Raw genomic sequence first — 10,732 nt, 5'->3', positions numbered from 1 at the left:
TTACACGCCCTAGGTGTGGAGGGTGGACGTGGAGATATAAAGGGAACCTGTCGCCTAAAATAATGCTATTAACCTGCAGGTTAATAGCGTTCTGACACCATGCAGCCGCCACACTGAAATAAACTGTATCCCCCCTGGCAGCCTCGCTCTTTCAGTCATATCGGTGGCGCCGGCAGGCTTTCAGTCACCGTTCTCTGCATAGTGAGCGGCGGCTGTAACCGCACCCGGCACTGACAGACAGCCGGTGCTAATATGGCCGCACAGTGTCAGAATGCTACTAACCTGCATATCAACTCCATATCTGCAGGTTAATAGCATTACTTTACATGACAGGTTCCCTTTAGAGGTTTACAAATGACCGGATCCCTCGTCAGCTGTCATGTAGTATTTGTAGTGCCGATATCAGGAGTAACATGGTGACATAAATGGCTTCCTCCATTCTGCACTTTCTCTCATGATTTTCCTTTCTTGTTTATTTCCATCTCTATAGGCTGAAGAAAAATCCCATAGTGGAGAATTGGCCTTTATTAAACAACTGGCCCAGAATGTCCTGCTTGTACTGGAGTATCCGGCCTACTCCCTGGAGCGCCTGGTAAGGAGCCATCGTCTTCTATATCTCATGTCCTTGTTGTCTGATCTTCTCCAGATTACCGTCATATAGCGGAAACTCAGATTTATGGTGGTAGAGGCCTCCCTGTCTGCTCCAGGCAGACACAGGACATTTTATGGCCGCCTGTCTCTGCAGCTCTATCATCTGTGAGGCCAGTCTGTACTCAGCGGTGCGGAGTTAGTATTTCCGCTTCTGTCTCTCTCGATCATCACAATCTTCCTTCTTATAAATGCTGCAGTCCTGATAGAAGATATTAGAGATCAGTTGTAGATACAAGTCCCTTATACAACCCCTGGCAAAAATTATGGAATCACCGGGCTCGGAGGATGTTCATTCAGTTGTTTAATGTTGTTGAAAAAAAAGCAAATAACAGACATGGCACAAAACTAAAGTCATTTCTAATGGCAACTTTAGGGCTTTAAGATACACTAAAAGAAATCAAGATTAAAAATGTGGTACTCAGCAAGGGTAATTTTTTTCATACCAAGCAGAGGGAAAAAAATATAGAATCACTCAATTCTGAGGAAAAAATTATGGAATCATGAAAAACAAACACACAAAAGAACACTACAATACATCACTAGTATTTCGTTGCACCACCTCTGGCTTTAATAACAGCTTGAAGTCTCTGAGGCATGGACTTAATGAGTGACAAACAGTACTCTTCATCAATCTGGCTCCAACTTTCTCTGATTGCTGTTGCCAGATCAGCTTTGCAGGTTGGAGCTTTGTCATGCACCATTTGCTTCAACGTCCACCAAAGATTTTCAATTGGATTCAGATCCGGACTATTTGCAGGCCATGACATTGACCTTATGTGTCTTCTTTCAAGGAATGTTTTCACAGATTTTGCTCTATGGCAGGATGCATTATCATCTTGAAAAATGATGTCATCATCTCCAAACATCGTTTCAATTGATGGGATAAGAAGACTGTCCAAAATATCAATGTAAACTTGCGCATTTATTGAAGATGTAATGACAGCCATCTCCCCAGTGCCTTTACCTGACATGCAGCCTCATATCATCAATGACTGTGGAAATTTGCATGTTCTCTTCATGCAGTCATCTTTATAAATCTCATTGGAACGGCACCAAACAAAAGTTCCAGCATCATCACCTTGCCCAATGCAGATTCGCGATTCATCACTGAATATGACTTTCATCCAGTCATCCACAGTCCACAATTGCTTTTCCTTAGCCCATTGTAACCTTGTTTTTTTTGTGTTTAGGTGTTAATGATGGCTTATGTTTAGCTTTTCTGTATGTAAATCCCATTTCCTTTAGGCGGTTTCTTACAGATCGGTCACAGACATTGACTCCAGTTTCCTCCAATTCATTCCTCATTTGTTTTGTTGAGCATTTCCTGTTTGAAGACATATTGGATTAAGTTTCCAGTCTTGATGCTTTGATGTCTTCCTTGGGCAACATTGTGTGATGATTTACCTTCTTTTAAGAGTTTGATAATCCTCGAATTTGTTTCAATTGACATCTCTCGTGTTGGAGCCATGAGTCATGTCAGTCCACTTGGTGCAACAGCTCTCCAAGGTGTGATCACTCCTTTTTAGATGCAGACTAACTAGCAGATCTAATTTGATGCAGGTGTTAGTCTGGAAATGGAAATTTACAGTGTGATTCCATAATTTTTTCTTCAGAATTTAGTGATTCCATAATTTTTTTCCCTCTGCTTGGTCTAAAATAAATTACCCTTACTGAGTGCCTCATTTTTAATATTGATTTCTTTTAGTGTTTCTTAAAGCCCTAAAGTTGCCATTGGAAATGACTTTAGTTTTGTGCCATGTCCGTGATCTGTTTTTTTTCAACAACATTAAACAACTGAATGAACATCCTCCGAGCCCAGTGATTCCATAATTTTTGCCAGGGGTTGTATATTAATGTGGATTTACTGGGGGGGGGCGGCTTTGTACAGTTCGTCCAATACTGAAATTATCCAGGAAATCCAATGTTTAGTCCTTCCTGTCTATTGTATGTGGTAATGTAGTATTTGTGAAATGTTATATTAATTGTATATATTATATCCATCAGGAAACATCTGAAGGCGACTCCAAAGAGGGGCAAAACGGAAATATTGCTGACCCTGATATCAGTCAGCCGGGGCCGAACCCTGATCTGATGGAAGGTAAGCCGGTCATCTAATATTCTACATACAAATATCAAGTTATAGAGAACGACAGAGAACATGTAGATTTACTCTTCATCCAATGTATGAGGCCGCTGGCGGCTCATGAGCCCCCATGGACTATAATGGAGGGGGTCACAAATGTACAAAGAGGCTCATTGGTCCCCAATCATGTAATTGTTGAGGATTCGGTCAGATCCTGAGCAATGACACGTTCATAGTACAGTATATATATATAGATATGCCATAAATATATACAGTGTGTCCAGAATATCCTTATATCTAGTATATTCCATGTAAAGCGGTCTTATCATTTCCATTATTATATGGATGTGTTATATAAGTGGTGATATAGACTAATACATGTTGTCTCTTCATTATTTTATCATTATTATAGGAATAACTGTGCCGACAAATACTGATGGTGGAACATCTGAGCCACCAGAGATCATCCAGGAATCTGCCAGTGTAAGTATCATGGGACGTCTGTATATCATCAGATGACGGGTGGGAATTACACATCCCATATGACAATGGGATATCTCTGCTCTTATGTAGATCAGACCTATTATGTGTGACGGTGGTGTTATTATTCTGTCTCCTCCGTGTGATGTCCCTTATCCTCCCCTGCAGTACAATGATTTATGTACTTATAATATAATAGTGTCTGTGGGGGGTCCGGCTTTTATCACGTCCTTTACTTCGGTTGCAGTGTAATCAGGGGGGATATAATATAGACGGGAGATCTGGAGCTTTTATCCTCCTGCAGCTTCGTTGTCTTAATGTCATTTCTTATTCCTTTTAGGCCTTGATCGGATCAGTGAATCCTTGTAAGGACGACTTTAATCCTATCAAACTGATCAGCTGTGGAGGATTTGGGTGAGCTTTACTTGGTATAATATTTATTTCTCAGGGCTCCTTATGACGATGCCTATATCTCTACGTCCTGCCCGTGCAATGCTACCATAGAGAAATTATGGTTCCACATCACTGTCCACATCTAATTGTCTCTCTTCAGGTCAGTTAGGATGTGACGTGGATGAGGACTTTCCATAGGTGATCATTTATGGAGTGTTATTTTATGGATTTCTAGTGATGGCCGCACATCTAGTATTAACCATTAGTACAGGAGATCACTTGATCAGGTCTATGGATGGACTGTTAGTAAGAATTCATAATAAATCATGGATTTTCTTCCTCCTCAGATCCGTCCACCTAGTTCGCCATACAGACACAAACAAGATATGTGCTATGAAGAAAATGGACAAGCAGAACCTGAGAAAGCCAAAGACCCTTAAATGGGCCTTTCAGGAGAGGGACATCTCTACATTCGCTGATTGTCCCTTTGTGGCCTCCATGTTCTGCTCCTTTCCTACTAAACTTCATCTGTGTATGGTCATGGAGTATGCACCAGGTAGGACACATCCATTGTATTTATATCCAGCCCACGTCTGCCTAATCCTAGCACCTTATATATAACCTGAACTTGTCCACATGGACGGTTACATGTCCACACCGCATTTACTATAATGTTACTAAGATGCCTTGTGTGTCCTCACTGAGCATGGCGGCAATATCTGCTATGGAGGAAAGGAAGATTTCTCTGTATTTGAACAGTTTTTATAGATGAGAATTTTTCACAGAGAAATAAATGAGAGGCTTGTAGATGAGGCCTGGCTCTGTCTCTATGTACAGGGTTCCTCTGCAGTATACGCTCTACATTACACAGTGTATCTCTATATATACCATCCTGTCCCAATATCTCCGCTTGTTTCATATTCACACTCATCATGTGTAATTTACTCTGTAACAGACCCTCACCTGTCATATTTGCTTTTTCCTGTAGGAGGAGACTGTGGCAATCTTCTACAGCACAGGGGTCCTTTACCTATCACCTTGGCCCGTCTGTACATTGCAGAAACAGTCCTTGCTGTGGAATATCTGCACAGCTATGGTGTGGTGCACAGAGACCTGAAGCCTGTAAAGTAAGTGACCCTTGAGCTATAATAAAGGGGATGAAAGTTAGTTTGTTATACAGTCTATGGGTTATTACTTGGGGCTGACAACATCTTTTCTTTTACAGCCTCCTGATAACATCAACAGGACATATTAAAGTGACCGATTTTGGAGTTTCAAAACTTGGCCTCATGAGACCAACATCAAACATCTATAAGGCTCCAACTAAGGACATCACCAAAGAGTTCCGTGATAAAGAGGTCGGCTTTACTTACAGGATCTTCTACTTTACATATCTCATCTCTTTCTCCTTCTCTGATCATTTCTCATCACATTTCCACTGATGTTATTTGTCTTATGTATTGATCATCATCATCTCATTCTTCTGTTGCTTTCCAGACTGCTGGCACGTCTAGTTACATGGCCCCAGAAGTTATCCTAAGGAAAGGCTATGGAAGACCTGTTGACTGGTGGTCAGTAGGCATCATCCTATATGAATTTCTCTTTGGATATACACCATTTTATAGGGCTTCCCAAAAGGAGAAATTACGCAGTATCCTCAGTGGTAAGTAAAATAATCTGACTGCTTGTCATGTCGCTGTTATTTGGTTTGATTTGTTCCTTGGTTCAGTTTCTAGCTTTTTTAAGGAAAATGCTTTTTTATGTAAATAAATGAAGAGGTTTTATTTCCTGTAATATTTTCTTTTTATATCACAGATGACATTGTTTGGAGATGTAATTCCTTTCCTCCACCAAATGCTCGGGGCATCATCACTCAGCTACTCAGAAAAAATCCAGAACAAAGACTTGGGACAGGTAATATGATAATAGTATTAATAATGACTTATTACACCTCTGGGCAAATGAAGGTGTCCATGAGGATGAGCACTGAAGGTCTCTACCAACGTGTCCATTCCCCATTCTTCATGCTCTAATGTTCAGTACATTTCCTTCATGTTGACTCTTTTAAATCTCCAGTTCAGATTAACATAAACTGTATAGATACGGAGTAGTTTCTCTGACAATAACTGTATCGAATTTTTTCTTGTCTTCCTTTTGCAGGAGGGGCACACGAGATCAAAATTCATCCATTTCTGCGTGCCTTAAACTTTAACAACCTTCTAAGTCAGAAGCCTCTGTTCGTTCCTGATCTAAAATCAGATGAGGACACCCGCTATTTTAGCAGTAAGTAAAATGAGACGTTATCGGCAGAAAACTGCTGAGTGTCTTTTCTTTCATTATGTGTGACAATCAGTTCCCAACATAATGAGTAATAACATGGTGACTGTCTGACCGGCTCTTATACTAATAATTTCTCATAACACTTTTACTTTTCAGATCGCTCTGTGGGTTATAAATTTAGGAATTCAGATGATGGGGACACAAGTGAGGACAATGACTGTCCAGAAATCAAAAACTTTGAATCATCTTCTCAAAGGTTTTCCAAAGTAAGTATGTCTAAAGCATGTAGGTCAATAAAATGAATAAAACCTATGATTAGAAAAAAAGTTTAAAAATATATCTATTTATATTTTATATTTCTTTGTGTTTTTTTAGCTATATACCACCAGTACCAAGATGGTGACCATTGAAGAACCTATGTCACCTCCAGAGTGTACCCCTGAGAACAGCAAAAAACACCCAGACTTGTGAGTAGATTATTATTATTATGAGATTTACCTCTGATATATGCTCAGACACGAGTAACACAAATCTAAATCCAGCATCCACCACCCCATGATAACTGATTGCTGTGGATCTGACTTGTGATTACACAGCAATATCAGTTGATCATTGCAACGAGCCATTCATTCCCAGCTCTTTATAGGCCAATATTACTAGTTAGACTCCATTCTTGCTGGTAGAATGGGGTCCTGAGCAGAGTATCCCCTTTATGATGTCCCAAATGGCCTTACAGGCAGGTGTTCTTCCTTTTTGTATTGTTTTCACTTGTAATTTACTTGACTTTCTTCTACCAAACAGGCAGAAAGAATCTCCCCCTTCCAAAACTGATGATGGTGACAATCAGTGTGTCACTGCTAAAAAGTGTGAGTCATCCTCGCCCTCATTGTCAGGTATGTACAGATTTATAGACCATCCCATTATAGGCTATGATAGAAAAGTGTAATGTGAATCTGCACATGAAGGCTCAGATAATGACATACTTTATTCCCGCTGCCCCTGAGTATTCAATTTTTTGTTTTGGTAAAATCCACCATACGGTTCCAGAGTTATTGGCAGTTTTATTTAGTGCTCATTTTTATGGTCTTTACAAGGGGGTGGTGCTAACAGGATTATCTGGGGGGGGTGTCTTCAGCCTCTTCTTCAGTATTATAGCGTGGTAAAGACCATAAAAATGACCACTAAATAAAAAGGCCCCTGTCTGTGGAACTGTAAGGCGGTGTGCTCACAATGCGTTTTTAATCGTTTCCGCAGCAGCAATTCCGCCGCAGAAACGCTTAAAAAACGCTTGGTAGAAGGCCTGCCATGTTCCCCAATGATAATCCGCATCTGCTGTGCACATGCTGCAGAAATTTCCGCTGCGGATTATCATTGAGGAAAAATCCGCAGCACTACCAATTATTTTGCAGAAGTCCTGCGTTTTCACCGCCATTGACTTGCATTGGAACGCATGGAATCCGCATCACTGCATCTGTACATGCGGAATCCATGTGTTTCAATGTGCGGATGGTACTCGGGTCTGGAGAAGAGGAGACTCTCCTCCAGACCCTCCCCCCCCTACCATAGAACCTGTAAAAAAAAAAGAATAAAATAAAAAATAAATATTATACTTACCTTCTGATGGCCTCCGGTTCCTTGTCTCGGCTTGCCGGCTGCTCGCGGTAGACTAAAGGACCTGCGCTGACATCATTTAGTCATGTGACGGGTCATGCGACCAATGATGTCGGCAGGTCCTTAAATCTACCGCGAGCTGCCGGCAAGCCAAGACAAGGACTCCGTGGGCATCAGAAGTTAAGTATATTTATTTTTTATTTTTTACCATTCTTTCGGTCACACTATATAAATCCATGCCGGTTGCATGAATTTATATAGTGTGACCAAGTTGTCAAGCACTTTCCAAGTGATGCTAAAATCGCTTGGAAAGTGCTTGACAATCGGCATGCGAAATCGCATGATCAAAACGCTTCACATCCGCATGTCCCTGGCAGGAAAAACGCATGTACAATCCGCATGTACAATCCGCATGTACAATCCGCATGTACAATCCGCATGCGTTTTTTGTGCCAGGGAGATGCAGAAATGCTCAGGAAAAAATCCGGAGCATTTCTGCATCGTGGGCACATAGCCTAAGGGGGATTTTAATAAAAACCCAAAACAGAGTCCTCAGGGGAGCAGGGGGAATAAAGTAAGAGTGAATTCTGGACACTTAAGACCTGGTGATGAGTCTTCTCTAATCTTACGCTTAAGTGTTATCTGACGGATTATATAAAAACACTTTGGCTTGCTGCAAGTAATGTCATGTTAATAAGGGGGACACCACATGGCCGCACACAGAAAAGCTACAAGTGCATATTAACCAGTTTGAGTAACTCTATACACATATAAAATGAATCTTTGAGGAGTTTATAATCAACATCTTTTTCTGACTTTTTATTAGAACCTCCAGTTCAGGAGAGAAAGAAATCTGCACTAAATCTGAGAAAACAGCAAAGAACAGATAAAGTGGAAGAGGGGGAAAGTAGTAGGCGAGGTAAGTGTGAGGATAATCTCCATGTTGTATGATGTCAGTGAGATAAGTCATGTGGAGCAGATGTCATCTGTCAGTGGTGGGATTGTCACATGTATGATGGCTGACAATGATCAAGCACCTCTGTATGGAGAAGATTCCTCTACCGGCCTCCCACAGAGACACCACAGTAGTGTCCTCTAATATGGAGTCCCATTACTTACATCAGTTTTACATCTTTTTTATAGGTTCTATCTTCCGCCGGATGATATCATCCTGCCGGCGTGGATTATCCAGGGCTGCTCGCACTATCAGACAAAGCTGCATTTTTGCCCACTGTCACCAGGGCACCAGAAACATCTCAAGGGCAGAAAGCCCTCACATCTAGTGCCCTGAAGAAAGTACAGCACATCCACCATCAATGCTGTACCTGCATGGAAAGAGTTGTACCATCTACTGTACCTGTGGCCGTCTGACCAGCAAGAAATATCTGCAAAAGTCAAAGGCCTCCAAGAACATCTTTTCAACCTTCCATGTAATTCTTAATTTAAAAAAAATAAATTGATTAATGTCCTTTTGAATTTAATTGAATATTACTGACATTTATGGCATATCAATGCTACACATGTTATATCCACCTCACGCTCTCCCTCTCCCCATTCATTGGGACCGCACGGGGTGAATGTTGGGTGTGACGCGGGGGGTGATCGCGCCCACAATCCAGCTGTCACGCCTCACTTGTCGTGACGTCAGCGCGGGGTCACGTGAAGCCTGTGAGCGGCGCTATCCTTGGCTGCAACGTAAGCTAATTACAAAAATCCTTAGGGGCCCCGTGGGGATACATTGTGGGGGTGGGGGGTAATCTAAAGTACTGGACAACTTCTTTAAGAAACATTTTTTTCCTGTATAATGACTTAAACCAAAATTTTATATTTTATTAACAAATAGGTAATTTCAGTGTAATTTATGAAGGAAAAAAAGAACTGCCAAAAATTAGGGATTCTGATACATCCTGTATTAGAATAAAGGAGGGTCTCATACACATTCTGGTCAAGTTGACATATAGTAGTACTTCTAGACTCATAAAGGCTATGCACTAAGTGCAAATCCTGCCAAAAAATGCAAGTAGGGTCATCCATACACCATGGAAGGCACCAACTGTAGTGCCTCATTCAAATATTGTGAACAAAGTATACACTGTGTGCAGAATTATTAGGCAAGTTGTATTTTAGAGGATTATTTTTATTATTGATCAACAACTATGTTCTCAATCAACCCAAAAGACTCTTAAATATCCAAGCTTAATATTTTTGGAAGTTGGAGTGGGGTGTTTTTAGATTTGGCTATCTTAGGAGGATATCTGTTTGTGCAGGTAACTATTACTGTGCAGAATTATTAGGCAACTTATTAAAAACCAAATATAATCCCATGTCACTTGTTTATTTTCACCAGGTAAACCAATATCAGTGCACAAAATACAGAAATAAACATTTCTGACATGCTAAAACAAAAACCAAAAAAATTAGTGATCAATATAGCCGCCTTTCTTTATGATGACACTCAGCAGCCTCCATCCACAGATTGCGTCAGTTACTTGACCTGTTTTCGATCAACATTGCGTGCAGCAGCCACCACAGTCTCCCAGACACTGTTCCGAGAGGTGTACTGTTTTCCCTCCCTGTAGATCTCCCATTTGGCCAACACACTTTTTGCAACCCTGTTGGCTATTTGACATGTAACGCTTGATTGTTCGCTGATCACGCTTCAAAAGTTTGGAAATTTCAAGACTGCCGCATCCCTCTGCAAGACATCTCACAATTTTGGACTTTTCAGAGCCCGTCAAACCTCTCTTTTGACCCATTTTGCCAAAGGAAAGGAAGTTGCCTAATGATTAAGCACACCTTCTATAGGGTGTTGATGTCATTAGTCAACACCCCGCCTCATAACAGAGATGCACATCACCAGATTTACTTAATTGGTAGTTGGCTCTCAAGCCTATGCAGCTTGGAGTAGGACAACATGTATAAAAAGTATCATGTGATCAAAATACTCATTTGCCTAATAATTCTGCACACAGTGTAGTTGTGGTACACCTACAATAGTGTTCAAACTAATAGCAGTGGGTTAAATAACATGAGTTAAGCACAAAACCTTTATACTAGTTTTTATTTCCATGCATTGGGAACATTGCACACTGTTTTCTAATTCTAAACATGAAGAGAAATGTATATAATTTTTAACTATTTTACAGAAAATAGCAAAAAATGAACAATGGGCTGTTCTAAAAAAATAGCAGTGTCTGCATTTGTCTTTACAAACTCAAAATATGTACTCTTTTT

The sequence above is a fragment of the Phyllobates terribilis genome, unplaced genomic scaffold (genome assembly GCF_046119375.1).
Source record: "Phyllobates terribilis strain yellow unplaced genomic scaffold, ASM4611937v1 Scaffold_307__1_contigs__length_2267376, whole genome shotgun sequence".
NCBI classification, from domain to species: domain Eukaryota; kingdom Metazoa; phylum Chordata; class Amphibia; order Anura; family Dendrobatidae; genus Phyllobates; species Phyllobates terribilis.
This window is presented reverse-complemented; position numbering follows the sequence as displayed.